We start from the raw sequence: 14,893 nt of genomic DNA on the forward strand, positions 1-14,893 counted from the left end.
GCGTTTTATCACCTGTTTTCCATGTCATTTCAGTGACTATTGAAACAAAATATATGGTTTGATAGAGAAGAAATTGTATGAGCAGCTGATGCCAATTAGCATCTGAGTAATTGGCACACCTTTGCAAGCAAAAAAGCAGCTACTTATAGTGGCAGGGAAGGAATATTCATAAAGAAGGTGCTGGAGAACTAACTTGATCATCTGTGACTGCATTTCAGTTGTGTTACTAACCTGGCTCACTCCTATAAGTATTTTCAGACACTGATGTAAATAAGTAAATAAATAAAATAAAAATCAAACAAAAAAAGCCCCCCCAAAAGTCCCAAAGCCTATGCATACAGTATTAAATGAGAATGCCATGTTTTCCAGAGATTAATTTTCCTTCTGTCTCATCAGGTTTTCCGAGAGTTCTGGATGTTGAACTCATATGCAGGTTCTCAGTCATAGATTTAGGATAAGAACTTTAGGAACCCGTATTAACTGTGTAAAAAATGAACTGTGGATAGATTTTTGGAGAGTTGCTACTCAGTCCCTTTTTGCAGAGGATTGTATCTTGTCTTTAGGAAGGTCTGTTTATATGGAATTTTGATGTTCTTGCTGGACAAAGAGAGGTAGGCCTTCTAAGATGCTTTCTTGGAAATAGCAGTTCTCAGCAGATACAGGAAGGGAAGGTTCGTCTGAATCATGGTAATACTGTGACCCTTGCTTACTGTTTTGCCAGAAGTTGTGTGCAGTTTTGGTTTGTAAGTGAAACTGGCTGTCCTGCTTTTCTTCTCGGATCACACGCCCTGGGAGAAGATGCTGTCCTTAAGCTTGGCTTTGGATTTTCGCTCTGGTTCTGGCTGTTCCCTTACATCTCCATGCTTGCCTCCTACCTAATCTGAATTCTCTGGGGCTGCTCTTGGACCCTCATGTGGTCAAATTGCTGCATATGTGTTTTTTCTTCTGTGAAAAGTTGTTGCTTATCTGCTCTAGGAAAGCAGTAACTGCGTATTCACACTTACGTAATGGCAAAGAGAATAGCAACAAGTTTTTATTTCTCTTCCTTTAGTGTTTTATACACCATGTTACTTGAATTGAAAGGGTCAGAGGGCAGAGATTGCCTCAGATGGCTCTGGCTGTTTGATGATACTTTTTGAAGTGACCTCAGACTTCACCACTGCTTTCACCTGCAATATTTCCCTGCATCTTCGTAGTGTAACAGGATAAGTTTGCGTCTCAGACACTTCTGCTTGTAGTTTCTTTATATCTTTGTTGATGGTTTAAGTGAGGCATGTTGGCATTCCTTCAGTTCTGCTTTGGAGGCTGCAATACCTTTCAGTTGCCTGAACAGGAATCACCAGAGGGCATCTGTCTGAGTTATGCTTGAAAACCACCTGGCATGTTGTGGGTTGGTCCTAATAATAACAATGAAGGCTTTATCAAGAGTTGAGTCATTACGCTTGTTTTCCATTTTAATTCTCATATTAGTTGCATATATGTATTCCATATAGCCAAGGGGTTAATGCAGACACTGTGTGAAACAATTGTGCTGACAGATCTTGTTTAGGCTCATTTATCATTCAGAATCTGGCTGTAAAAGTACATTTAAACAATAGTTACTAAGTTGAAAGACATGTATCAGTGCTAATTGCATCCTAACCCTGTTTTTTGCTTCTGCTTGGGGAGCAAAGAAGGAGAAATGAGAATAGCAGCAACAGGGGCAAGATACTTTTCCGTTGAGTTTTTCTATTGTAAGGGTCTGTTGTGACAATTAGCACAGACATCAGGATGGGTGCTGTGGAGCTGCCTGTGCAGCATGGGAAGAGAACTGCTCCTGGAGGTCCCTGTTCTTCACAGGTCAGCTCTGAAGCACCTGTGCTCTGTCTCTTTCCAGGAGGGAGAATTTAAAGTATTTTGTGAACTTGAATAAATGCTGTTTCTTAGAATCTTAGTGACGTTCAGAGATGATAATCATTTAGAACAAATCATAGAATGAGTCATAGAAATGCTTGGGTTGGAAGGGACCTCAAAGATCATCCAGTTCGGGGCCATGCCATCCAGTTCTAACCCCTGCCATGGGCTGGTTGCCACCCACCAGCTCAGGCTGCCCAGGCTCCATCCAGCCTGGCCTTGAGCACCTCCAGGGATGGGGCACTCACACATCTCTGGATAGTCTGTGCCAGGGCCTCACCGCCCTCTCAGTGAAATATTTCCCCCTAACATCTAACCTAAATCTCCCCACTTTTAGTTTAAAACCCTTGTCCTGTCACTATCTACTGAGTTACATTAAACCAGACTTTAAGCTGGCGGTCATGGGCTCAGCTCCAGTGATTTCTAACTCTTGCTGAAATCAGGCCACACATACCTGCATTCTCAAATGTTTGTAACCAAACTCAGCAGCAGCATCTGACCATCATTCTTGTGCTGTTATACAGGTTTGCCCTGTACTGCCTTGTTTCTGAAAGTCAGGTGTTTGGGGTATTTCTCAGAGGTGTCCTCAGCACCTTAGTCTAGCATCAGTACTACCCCATCCCGCTGCCAAAAAGACTTTGGAGATAGCTCTAACTTTGCATTGGAGGAAGCTGGGTGAATATGGAGAAACTGCAGTGGCAGCAAGATTTGCACGGGGTGCAGAAGAGCAGGAGGCAAATATGGAGGGAGCTCTGCTCCTTGCATGGCAGCCCCAGCACCCTCTCCTTCCCCCACCCCACAGACACATGAAGCTGCATTGCTTGAAGGTCTTTCTTTTTGCTTTGACAGTAGGGAGAGCTCTTTGTTTATTAAACCACTGAAACTAAAAAAACTTCTTGTGTGCCTGCAGGGACATCAGATTAATCACTTGGCTGAGCAGTGGAACTGGAGCCGTGCAAGCTGCCTGCTCGTGGCAGGAGGGAGTGGCGAGGCAGCAGCAGAAGTTCAGTACCTCACACCTTCCTCCATCACAGCTCCCTGTGAGTGACCAATGAGCACAGAGGAAGCCAGCCTAACGAGTGCAACCTGTGCATACTGAGTGCTATTGCTCACTTGTGTGCAGGCAGCACCTCCCAGAGCTGTCTCTGGTGTCACAGGAGGTGACATTGCTGTTGGTGGCTGCCACAGGAACACAAGGGTTGTGGTGCTGGGAGCCTCTGAAAAATGCCTTCTAAAATGCAAATGCTTTGCTTCATTGAATCTCACTCGAAGCCAGGCATGGTCAACAAACACAAAACACTTAGACAGTTGTCTGTTGTTTTTTTTTTCCCCACACAAAGCAGTTGGCCCCTCAGCCTGCTGAAGTAAAATTAATTTCATAACAAATGTTGGTCTAGATGGTTAGACAGTCGCTGCTTGTTTATTTGGTAAAGGCTGGGGATGCAGGAGGGCAGACAAGTTGTGCAAGCAGAACAACTGACTCTTTTTGACTCTTTTTGTTAGTGTTTTTCCTGTTTGGGAGCAGTGATGAGCAGGTTAGGTGAGCAGGCTGCAGGGATTGCCTGGGTATAGCTTGTCCAAGCTGGGGGCAGAGGGAGAGACTACCACTACTCATGAGAGGCCTTTCCAGCTCCATTTTCTGTGATGAAAGGACATGAAATTCTTGATGCAAATGCTTCTATTACTGTTCCTGTGCTCAGTGATTTAGTGCTGGTCAGTAAATATGCTGCTCTGCACAGTGCAAACAAATGCCTTCTCTGTGCAGGCATGTGAGCTTAGATTAGCTGTCAGTACATCCCTTGCTTTGCTATTTACATTTGTGCTAAATGACTTCTCAACGTTGAGCTGTGTCACTGATCTTAAATGCATTTAAATACACCAAGAGGTTTCTGCTGAAGCTTTAGTTGCCCCAGCTGGAGCTGACTTTGTGGGACTGAGGCAGAGCTGCTGACTCCCAGCTGACAACTGTTAGAGCTATCCCTGCATGGGCTGCTGCACAGTAAGGTGGTGCTGCACTGTGGAATGATTAGATGGGGAGATTTTAACACAACTTCAAACCTCAATCAGTTATACAGTTGCAAAGATCAGGGTGAACGCTTGGAAGGTAAAGACTGAACGTACAGGGAGCAGACTGAAATGAGTTTTGAGGGAATACATCCAGGGCTCTGAGCTGGTTTAAGTAAAGCAATGTGATGATGTGGTTTAGGGCTAAGCCTCATTCAGCATGCCTGCAGGCTGCTGCACGCAGAAGTGTTTTCAACCCTCCTCATCATCTCCAGATACAGATTCCCTCTTTCTCCTGTGCACTGCCTCTGTTTTATGTGGCCATGTAATTAATCCAATCAGCCCTGTGATCCAGCAGAAGACTTTCTTTGTGTTTAGCAATCGTTTGCTGCCCCTGCAGATCAACAAATCAAACCACACATCCTGATGTTCACAATGGGAATGCATAGCAGCGGAGTGCAGCCCAAGTCAAGGAGAGGAGGAGGAGAGTAGGAGCATGACCAGCACTCAGCAGCAGAGTAGTTCTGCCAGTTTGGTTGTGATGTGGAACCATTTGCACATCCTGTGTATCTGAGTAGCTTTGCTGAGTTGGTTCTTTTTACTTCAGTGTGGAATTATTTTCTGTCTGTGCCTCTGAAAAGTAACATCGTGGTAAACTCAAAGAGTTAAGTGTGTTGGAAGCAGAACGGTTAGCTGGTGAACTGTGTACAATAAATGCATTCAGTGGAATCGTGCTATTCAGTTGGCACAATGTTATCATTTATTTAAATGTTTTTTTTACTGTTCCCAAAACTTCAGTTTCAAAGTTTCTGCATCATAGAATTAAAAGAAGTTGCCAGTGCTCTTTAATCCTTGAACAGAGAGGAGTCAATCCCAGCAAGAGCCCAACTTTACCATAGTACCTCATGTTTTTAACACTGCCTGCCTAACGCTTTGCCAAACCTCAAAGAATAGAAATAAAACTGGAACATTCTGGCCTATCAGTGGCTGTTTAGCAGCAGTTAAGCAGCAAAACAATTTTCAGACAATTAACGGATCTCCAGGCTCTTTGGAAGCTCAGATAAAGCTGTTTGAAGGTTGTCAAATAACTACTAAATACAACTAATAACATAATGCTCCAGTGAGTTTTCTGCCTTGGTCAGGTAGCTGCTCTTTAAGGGTGTTGTATCACCCAGATGAAACCTTTCTGGAGTCACTGAGAATGTGGGAATGAGCTGCTCCAGGTAGCATTTGCTGTCGTGCCATGGCAGAACATTGCACCACAGAGGTCTTTCTTTGCAGTCCCGTGGGGCTTTAAAAGCATTATTATCAAATGCTAATTTCAAGCAATTACGATTCTAGAAAAGCTTGCAGCATGAAAATGTCATAAAATAAGCTTATTTTAATTGCTTACAGCTGTCCTAGAAAAACTGGGTCGAAAAAATGATAGCTGTTTTGCTTTGTTTTTAGCAAATCACACTTTGTATCACCAGAGAGGTATGCTGGGAGGCTCTTCTTCGTTCTCTTGGGGCTGTGCTTATACCTGAAAGAGGAAAGTTCCATGTGGTGGAAAGAGGTTTTTATTCTGAATTCATTCCACCATTGTAAAGCTGCGGTTGGAGTTGTGCTGGCGTGCATTCAGGATCCTGTCTGTTTTCATCAAGTTGCAGTGCGCTAATTTCTCCCATCTGAAAGCCTGAAATGGAGCCCCTTCATTTCGTTGATTTAGGATTTGATCAGGTTTGCGTTCGTGACAGTGTTGGCTTGGTCTGAGATGTGATCTGGTAATGAATTGTGTGTGCTTTTATGATCTGTAGTAAAGGAAGGCAGAACAGGTTCTCTGAAACCATTGCTGAGGACTAAATAACTGAGAATGGAAAGGGTGGAAACCAGGGAAAATTGCCTGATACAGCTGCAAGTGAGCGGCCTTATTTGTAGACTTCTGAGCAGTCCTGAGCACCATTCTGATAGTGTTGTATTTCTCTTTTCAGTGCTTCCACCTCTCAGTCGGACCATTCTGCTCATACAAAATCTGCTTCTCTTGTATCATCAGACTCGGTCTCCACCTCAGCAGACAACTTTTCTCCAGATTTAAGGGTATGTACACCCCTTGTCTGAACAAAAGAAAAAATCTGTGTCTATCCACCTATCTGTATGTGTTGTGGTCTCCAACAGTGACCATTTCTTGCTCCTCTGAGTTTGGATAGAGTAAAATGATTCTAGCTTTCAGGTTAATGCCAAATTTTATGTAGCCAAAGGATAAAAGGTCCCAAAGTCAAACAAGTGAAATAGAAATTGAACTTTAATCTCTACCATATTATTTCCTTCTTTATAAAGTTGTTTAATCTTCAAAAAGCTGACTCTGCAACCCACATTTGGAGATGAATTTTCAAAGGAACTCCTTTTTCTTTTAAGTGCTTTAAGTAAGTGAAGATCCTCAACCAGCCAGTTGTATAATCATATTTTTTCCTCTGGTGTGTATTTGAGATGTTCTCTTTTGAAAACTCCTTGTTTGTAAACAGGGAGTCCTTGGAAGTATCTTCTTTCAGAGAAAGATTGTTATCTTCAAGCTGCTAAAATGGTCTTCTGTTACAAGAAGTGGCTCTCACATAAAAGTCCCAGACAAGGCTCTTTTAAGTCTGTTATTGATTTGTTAATGTCAAATCTAAAGTTTGAGTTTAGCTCAGAAGAGTTTTGAGAACTAAACTATCTGTACATTCCCCTTATGAAACCAATGGGTTTGCTGATATTCATCACCTTTGCAAAAAAGTCTCTAACTGTAAAAGCAGTGGTGTTGGTATGTTCTGGTAATGACTTACAGCATTTCTCAGCTGTGGTTGAGCAGCTCTGTGAAATCTGAATGCCATAAAATTGCATGAAAACTCTTAACACAAAACTAATTCCTTTCTCTGACGTTCATTTTGTCCTGTGAGTAGTTACAATAACAGAAAGGTGTTCAAAGGTGGCAAGGACTTTGATGTTTCCTTTTTTAAGGAGTTTTACTAGCCAGTATTAAGCAGCAATTTGAAAAAGAATCAGTAGGTTATGTGTAAATGTTAGTTCACAGTTTTTACCTATGGGTATGAGGGGTAATCCTCAGAAATTGTTGGGGTAAAGTGCTCTGTACCAGCTCTGAAGCTTTTCCTCTGTGAAGCTGAGGTGGTTTTCTCCAACACATAGCAGAGGTTTTAGGCTGAGATGAAGCAATTAATTGGTATAAATAGATACGATTGCAAGCACTGCCACACCTGTGATTGTGATATAATGTCATACATAAATTTTACATTGCCTTATTTTCTTCCCTCTTTTTATTTTAACTTAATTTTACATAACTGAAATTTGTTTTACAGTTCTGATGCCCAGATCAACTGCTGTTTTGCAGGTTTTTTTACACTGGAGGATTAACTTCATATACAGAGAACCAAGCAGTATTTTTTTTTCTAAATTCAAGGTTGTCTTTGCTTTGTGGTAGTTTACGTGGCTCAACATTTCCTCCTTGTAACTCCAGATGTGTCTTCTCGTCTCCTTTCTTTTTGTCACTTTGGCTGCATGAAATCCCTACTAGACAGGCATTCCTGTCAAATTATGTTTGCAGAGAAATGCTCATTTAGCAGCATGATACAGTTTTCAGTCAGAAGATGCATATGTATTGTTTCTGGAGATCATTAGAAATCCCTCCTTCCTTGCTGTGCCACGGTTCTCATAATTTGCAGGATGATTTCTTCACAGCTTACCCTTTAAAAAAAAAACTAACCTAAATTTCTGCTGTGGTTCGAAGAAATACTGTTCCCCTTTCATTTTAGAATAGTGTTTAAGGAGAGGTGATGAAAGCAGAGAACCATTTTTCTAGAATAAAGGTGCTTGAAGCCAAGTGTGAGCACATGCTTCTGCTAGCAGAATGCTTTCTCCTGTTAACCTGCATCACCACTGCTGTGCAGCACCAGCATCACCTCCTGTGCTCCCCTTACAGCTTGCTGCTGCTGAGGTGCTGTGAGTGGCTGCGATGCAGTCGGATGGAAGCACAAAGCTGGATCTTGCATTTATATTCGGTGGCTGCTTGTCGATGCTATGCAGGCCTGCAGAGCATTGATTCCCATGGTCCTGCTTGTAGGGAAGTACAGTGTGAAAAGTGGCATTTCCATTAGTACAAACTACCTTTCTCCCTCCTACAGGAATTCAAGCAATAACTGTTTGTCTCCTTTTGGTTTGCAGCTGGCAAAGAAGTTCCCCTTCCAGTGGGCAGCCTCTTATTTTGGTATTGCCACAATACCAAAAATGGATGCAGTCCCATAGCCTAAGATCAATGTCAGTGCTTGTGGGCTCATTCCTGGGGCCTGGTGTTTGCTCCTCAGTGAGATGAGCTGGGAATGGGAGATTTATTTTGTGGTGATCAGCAAAACCAGTTTCTTTCAGCTCTCATGGAGAACGAACACACTCTCTCTGGGTTCATCTCTCTTTGTCCAATTTTTTCTGAATTAATATCTCTGTCCTCTGAAAGTTTCACAGTTTTTTGGTTTTTTTTTTAAGCCAGTGCAGTGAAAAGTTTTTCAAGGTCCTGACTGCTCTTACACTTTTCTTTCAGCCTTTTGATACTGCAGATGATGCTGTACCATTAATGGATACAGCAACACGTTTTGTGCTAGCTCTGTTGTATGCGAGACAAGTGCCTGGGCTACACGATGTTCTCACAGGAAGGGCTTGCATCAGTTAGCTTTAAGAGGCTGAAAATAAGCATTTCAAGATTTTGAAGTGGATCTGCCAATTGTGGGATTATGCTCTTGATGTGTATTTAAATTTTCCCCTCTAGAATGAATTGCAGTGATCCGTCATCACTCCTACATCAACTCGGTCCCTGCCTCTGCGTGTGCATCAACTCAAATTTAGGAATTACATTTCTGTGGTGATGGAAAAACACTTTGTGATAGCTACAATTAGCAGTCTCTTCTTCTGTGGGGAATTTTTAGAAGAAAAGTAGGCGTTCATCAGGGGAAGGGAATGAGGGGAAGGACCCATATCATTTCTTGCAGTCTGTGCCTGCAGATTTCTTTTGGAGTGCAATTAACACTCAGTGTGTGTGCATGCATGTGTGTAATGAGGTAAATGAGACAACCACTGGGGATTCCTACTAAATGCATGTGCAGTATTTTTCCTAAATGTTTCTCCAAAGTATTTCATAATAACTTTTATGAAGTCTTATTGTTTTTATTTTCGTTTTTTTGTTTTGTTTTTTTTTCAGATGTATATTGAGCACTTCAGTAACTGGAGCTAAGATTAAATTGTCTTTCCATTACAATCTCTGGAATTTTCACTTCATAAACTGTCTCTAAATAAATGTTGGCTGCTTCAGTTGGCTTTACAAAAAGTAAAACTAAAAGAATGCCACCCTCCACCCACCAAGTGTCCCTAACCACTGTTAGGTTCTATTCCCCTACTGTCCCATCCCTTTCTGATCACAGGTCTGAAGCTGTTTAGAATTGATCTGGGGAATGCAGTTTTTCAGAGAATTTTTAGCAAATACACCACCATATGTTTTAACATAAGTTATAGATCAGGCAAAAACACAATTGAGTAGCAGTAATTGGAAGTGAAAATGAGCTGGAAATTCATAGATACTCTGTAAATTGGAATGAGATTTTAAAAACACCCTAGAGCCAACATTGCCAAAGGTATGTAAGTGTGTCTTACAGATCTGGAAACGTGGTGATTATTAAAGTACAGTGGATTTCTTGCTCATAAGTCTTATAGATGTTGTTTTCTCCTATGCCTATGGGCACATCAGCCTGTGCAGTTTATTGTGCTTCTCTTAAGCTTTGTTGCTAACACTCTAGCTTTTATCATTTGGGACTTTCATTTTGAGTTGGCTGTTGATTTATACGATAATGCCTGAAGTTTACCATATTCATACCGTATTCAAAGCTTTGGAATAAACCTCATAAAAGGGTTGGATCCCTTCCATCCCCAGATGGAAAGAAATGCATGAGGTCAGCGGAGCCTGCTGTCGCACTTCCTTATGAATGATACCTTTGCCTGAAGGTTAAAGGTTGATTGTGCTTAGTTTTGGGTTGTATACAGTAACAGCCTGACCCAGAATTTAGAAATTCATAATATTGGCTTTTTGTTGCTTCTCGTCTGTTCTGTGGACAGAGGAAGATCTGTTAGCAAGCCTCCAGCATGGCAAACAGATATGTCACCTGCTTAGTTGCAAAGCCGTCAGAAAAAGTAGTTCTAATCTTTGTTTTTACCATTGCTGTTTGGTACCACTGAGCTATTCTTCTCTTTGAGGGTGACGTTGAGATTCACAATTCCTGATATTCCTCTGCAATCCAGCAAAACATTGTGTAAGCACGTCCCCTTCTCTGTGATTGTTTGCTCCATCCACAGTAGTAATTTTCTCCTTTTGTAAGTGTAAGAGGAATCAGTGGTTTTGCAACGGGCTTATAGATACGATACAAGAACATTATCGTGGCGTGCCCGAGACTCGAAGGTTAGGAAAGGAAAGGAACACACAATTGCTTGCATAACGTTCATTTGTCATCCATTGCGTGCTTTGTTGAAGACTTAGGCAAGCCTTTGTGGTTTGTTTTCTAAGATACATAGCTGATGCATGACAGAAGATATATGAAGTAGTTTTCTTCCAAGATAGTAAATGGATGCCCTTCTTGTCTTCAATAGGTATCCAGAATTAAATTCTTTTGAGCTAGTCTGCATTCAAGCTAGTCAACCACAATTTCTTTGTAGTCAATGGAAAGAAAGACATTGTTTACAATGTGATTTATCTTGGCTTTAAGGAAATGTCCTCGCTAGGTGAGAACATCATGTAGCTAAGCTATAGAAGCTCTTGCTATAGGATGTTGCAAAGAGAGTTTAGCTTTGCTCCTTTAGGTATAGTTTTGTCTCATTTGAAAACTGTCTGTGTCTCCTCCAGTTATGAAGACAGTTCAGAATAACTTGTCCAGATGTAAAGCTTTAAAATTCAAGTAAATCCTGTCTCTCAGGCCGTGTTGGGCAAGATTAACCAAAATGCCAGTTACTGACTTTGCCACCTTTGTGTTACTTTATTCCAGCTTTAATGCAAAATATCTTAGACTGGCTTTATGTAGAGCATGCATGTTAGTAGAAAAACATATTGAAGAAAGATGTGATCTTTTTTTCCCCCATCCTTTGCTGTAAATCACTAAAACTAGCCTCAGTGAGCTTTTCCACTGCTATCTCCTTGCCAATGCAGGAAGTGTCAGGCTTTGGTTATGTGTAACACATGTTCAATAAGAGCTGGGTTTAGAGAGAGGCATAACTTCTTAAGCTTTAAGCATTCATGTTAGCTGTGTTTTTACTTTTGCTTTTAAGGGACCTTTTGCTTAGTGAATGATGCTAGCTTTGAAGCACTAAATCATGGAAAAGCCTCTACCTAAGCACCTTCTGGGTTGTCCAAGACCCTGCCATTCTGTCCCATCCTTTGCAAGCAGATGTGTGGGGATAAACTCTCCTGTTTCAGACTGGCCCTCGACTCTTTGCGTGGGACTGCCTGTAAGAAGAGTAACTTATAGGAAATGTGAAGATGTCTCCTGTGATGTGAGCTGTTCTTCCCAGTGCACTGGACTGTGACTATATTAAATTACAGACCATGCTGCCTAAGCCACCAGATGGCGAAGATAATTGACCTGTGGTCACAAAAGACTTGGCTAGATGCAAACAGCAGTGAAATAAAATAAACAGTACATCTTTTTACTGTCAGTCTGTGAAGACCTGACTATGTGTGTTTCTCACTGTCATCACTTTGGACTCTGTTATAATCTGACTCAGAGCACACCTTGCATTGCTGTGGATGTCCGGGAGTGGAAGCTTCATGGGCAGAAAGAAACCTTGCTGTGTATATGAATGTAGTGTTCCCGCAGCCCCTTTGCATGCGTGGCTGAGCTCAGAGCCAAATCCAAGAATGATTGAAACTTCACACTGTCGAAGGGATCAAGCAGAGGGACTTAAAATATCCGAGAAGCAGGAAAATCTTATGGAGAACAATTCTGTGTTGAAACTCTGATTTTTGGCTAATTGCGTGTGTGCGTCTGTGGGAAATGAGTTTCCTTTCTTTGCTGGAGCATTAAGCTGTGGATGAACAAAGGCACAAAGGTTCTGGAGCATGAATAACGCTCTTGTCAGTAACCATGGTCATTCCAGGACAGTCCAGTGAGTGGCTGGAATTTAGCCCCTGCCATTAACTTGTTTTTCCAGAACTCCACTTTCTAGGACTGTAAATACTACATATTTCATGAGAATTACAATTATTTTTCATTTTAAACTGGAAAGTCTTGTCCCTCCCCACCTCTCTGTAGTAAGGCCTTTTCTGCACCTCCCCCTTTCAAGGAAGCAGAAGCAGAGTAGCCAAGCTCTGGATTGCAAAATATTGATTTCATGCAAATGAGATAGGGAAGAAAAGCCAGATGCAGTCAGTTCTCTGTCTCCTTTACACAGAAATAATACTCCCTAAGTGCTCTTCTAGTTAAAAGAGAGCAAAGACAGCAATCACTGCTAATTTTTATTTTATAGATGTACCTGAATGTTTGAGTATGAAGTAATGTGCAGTGAAGGAAATCTCTGGAAGCATTTATTATTGCCTTCTATTAGGAATTGAAAATAAGAAGAAAAAGCAAATGGCCTTCAGATGTTACTCAGTAACATTTTCAGCTCTTCCTAACCAACTGCCATATTTCTCCTAGCTACAAAGTGCAAGAGTTCTCCTTTTGCTGATTAAAACTGGGTAAGAGTTATTCATATTCTTATAGTTTTGTATATGAAGCAGGAATCTGACAGGAATGAACAAGCATGGTATTTAAAAGGAGCAGTCAGATACGAGACTTCATGAGGCACTTGCCAAGATTTGATTTTTCTGTGTATGTTTTTGTACTGAACAAAGCATCATCCTTCTCCTCGGTGTGCTTGTTTATTGACTGTAAATATATAATTATTTATACCTCAATTCCTTATTTGACATAACAATAGTTTCCTAATTGAAATTCTTGGTAACAGAGACACTTTTGTCTGTAACTTATTTTGGTTGGCAGAATGTATAACTCCTGGTTGTCAGAGCCTTTTTCTGTTATTTCTTCAAACTGATGTTATGAATCTCACTGAATTAGTTTAAGGCTTTCCTTGAAAAAATGTAATCTGTTTTCCCTTATCAGCTGTTTGTTAAACGAAATAGAGTAAAAACCAAAAAAGGAGGGAGTAAGCCTGATGTGCTTTCCAAAGATTTTGAGCAGCCAGTGGAGAACAGAACTGTTGTCTTTCAAGAACCCTTGGCAGTGAGGAAGGTTCTGCATTAAAAAATGTTGGACTTGTCTGAATAGATAATATCAGCAACCTTCTGTGCCAGGGACTGTTGCTGTGTTGAGTCAATGATGACTTTCTGCTGGAGCCCAATAAGAGAATTGTCTCGAGGCACCAAGCCATACGAACTTGAAGAGACAAGCCAGCCGTGGTGGAACGAGTGGCCCTCAACAATGTTTTCCTTTGAGCTTCTAAGCTTTGCCTTAGAAGGCAAGGGCCTACGAGTCTCGCCAGCCCAAAGAGACTTCTTCATCACTAGAGGCTTGAGTCTGAGTGCAGAGGTTCATCGTGGAGAAAACAAAGCAGAAAGCCCCAGGAAAATTCTGCAGAGTGGCTACTTCCTCCTCCAGGGGAGTCCCTCTCTTACCCTGCTGACTGTATTATTATTATTATTTTAAAAACACTAGCCTTCAGTTTCTGTTTAAAGATTTTTTTAAGGCAGTGGGAAGTAAGCAAGTGGATTTCTCGAGCCTTTTTATGCTTTCTGAAAACATACACGGTAGGTCTGGATAACAATTTGCAATTTGTTCTTTTGGACTAGGAACACAGTTGAAAATTCAGTTATAGCATGTGTTAAATGTGATTATTGTCTTCTGGAGTAATGTCTTAGTCTGTTGACAGAACATTTTATTGATAACTTAAATTCCTCTTGTGTTGTTTTTTTAAACAAGCTAGGAAGCCTTCTTTTCTCATTTGTTCTCTTAGCAGCTCAATAAGTTTGATGTGGTCTCTAACAGTATGTTTGATTCTCTGTGTTCTGTTCTGGAATGCTCTATGAGCCCATGGTCTTCTTTTTTTTCCCTTTTTCAACTTCTTCTCTCCCAAAAGGATAAGACACAAAGCATTTCCTTATAATTAAGGTCTTGCTGGTCTGAATGTCTAATTTTCCACTGCATCTGGTCATAATCCTCAGAAAAGTCCCTGTGCTTCAGTCATGCAGAGATACTGTTGTTCTTTCTGTGATGGTATTCTTACTGATTCAAAAATAATCAACTGAGTCCATTTACTTGCTCAATTTATGTTCTATTACATTTCCAGTAGGATGTGTAGTACATAAATCTTTTCAAAGTGCACTTAAAATAGCCTTAAATGGCAGCTGAAAATCTCTCCAAAGTACAATATTTGCAGTCTAGAGGAGTATTTATCATGTAAGCAGTGCTACTGTTTTACTGCTCTCCTAATTGAGCATTAGGAAAACAGAAGGACAGAAGCATTTTGGCAGCAAAATGCTAGAAAAAAAGTGTGCCCTCAAAATTTGCCCTTTCTATGTTGTACAAAATGTTTCACTTAGAGTGAAAATCAATGCACCAATGAAAAATTATCCAAGATAAGCGTGTGAGTCTTTTGTGCATATCTGTGTAAGTTCTGCAGCTTTTGTTAACATCAGCTAGACAGAATTAGGACTCCATGTACTTTCTGAGGTGACTGGAAGGAGTTATTTGTATCTTTTTTATTTCAGGGGTTTTCACGCTATTGTTAGGGTAATGATATACCCTGATTCATGTACCACGGTGGCTCTGTCCCTTGTTGATTGACATACATGGCAAGAACCATGGAAGAAGAAAGGGACGGGGGATGGCAATTTAGGGGGAGTGGTAGATGAGCATGGTCTGAGACAACCAGAAGACACTTGAAAGGAAAAGGTTTCTATGATTTACTACTTTGTACTGCTTTGATTTACAAAGAAGACTAAAAA

At 41.1% G+C, this 14,893-nt stretch overlaps 1 protein-coding gene across 3 annotated transcripts in view; it reads left to right on the forward strand.

The window, feature by feature from the left end:
* Positions 1–2,835: 2,835 nt before the first annotated feature.
* The window catches only part of MTMR2 (myotubularin related protein 2), a 43,632-nt gene continuing 31,574 nt past the window's right edge, over positions 2,836–14,893 (forward strand). Inside the window, exons 1-2 of one of the 3 annotated variants that reach the window (XM_010729114.3) lie at positions 2,836–2,933; positions 5,868–5,973. The gene's annotated coding sequence lies outside the window, so the exon portion shown is untranslated. Of the gene's footprint in view, positions 2,934–5,867; positions 5,974–12,306; positions 12,629–13,499; positions 13,697–14,893 lie in introns of those variants that run through there. The other 2 variants (XM_003203502.4, XM_010729113.3) reach the window with 2 other exon arrangements.

The sequence above is a fragment of the Meleagris gallopavo genome, chromosome 1 (genome assembly GCF_000146605.3).
Source record: "Meleagris gallopavo isolate NT-WF06-2002-E0010 breed Aviagen turkey brand Nicholas breeding stock chromosome 1, Turkey_5.1, whole genome shotgun sequence".
Classification (NCBI taxonomy): Eukaryota; Metazoa; Chordata; class Aves; order Galliformes; family Phasianidae; genus Meleagris; species Meleagris gallopavo.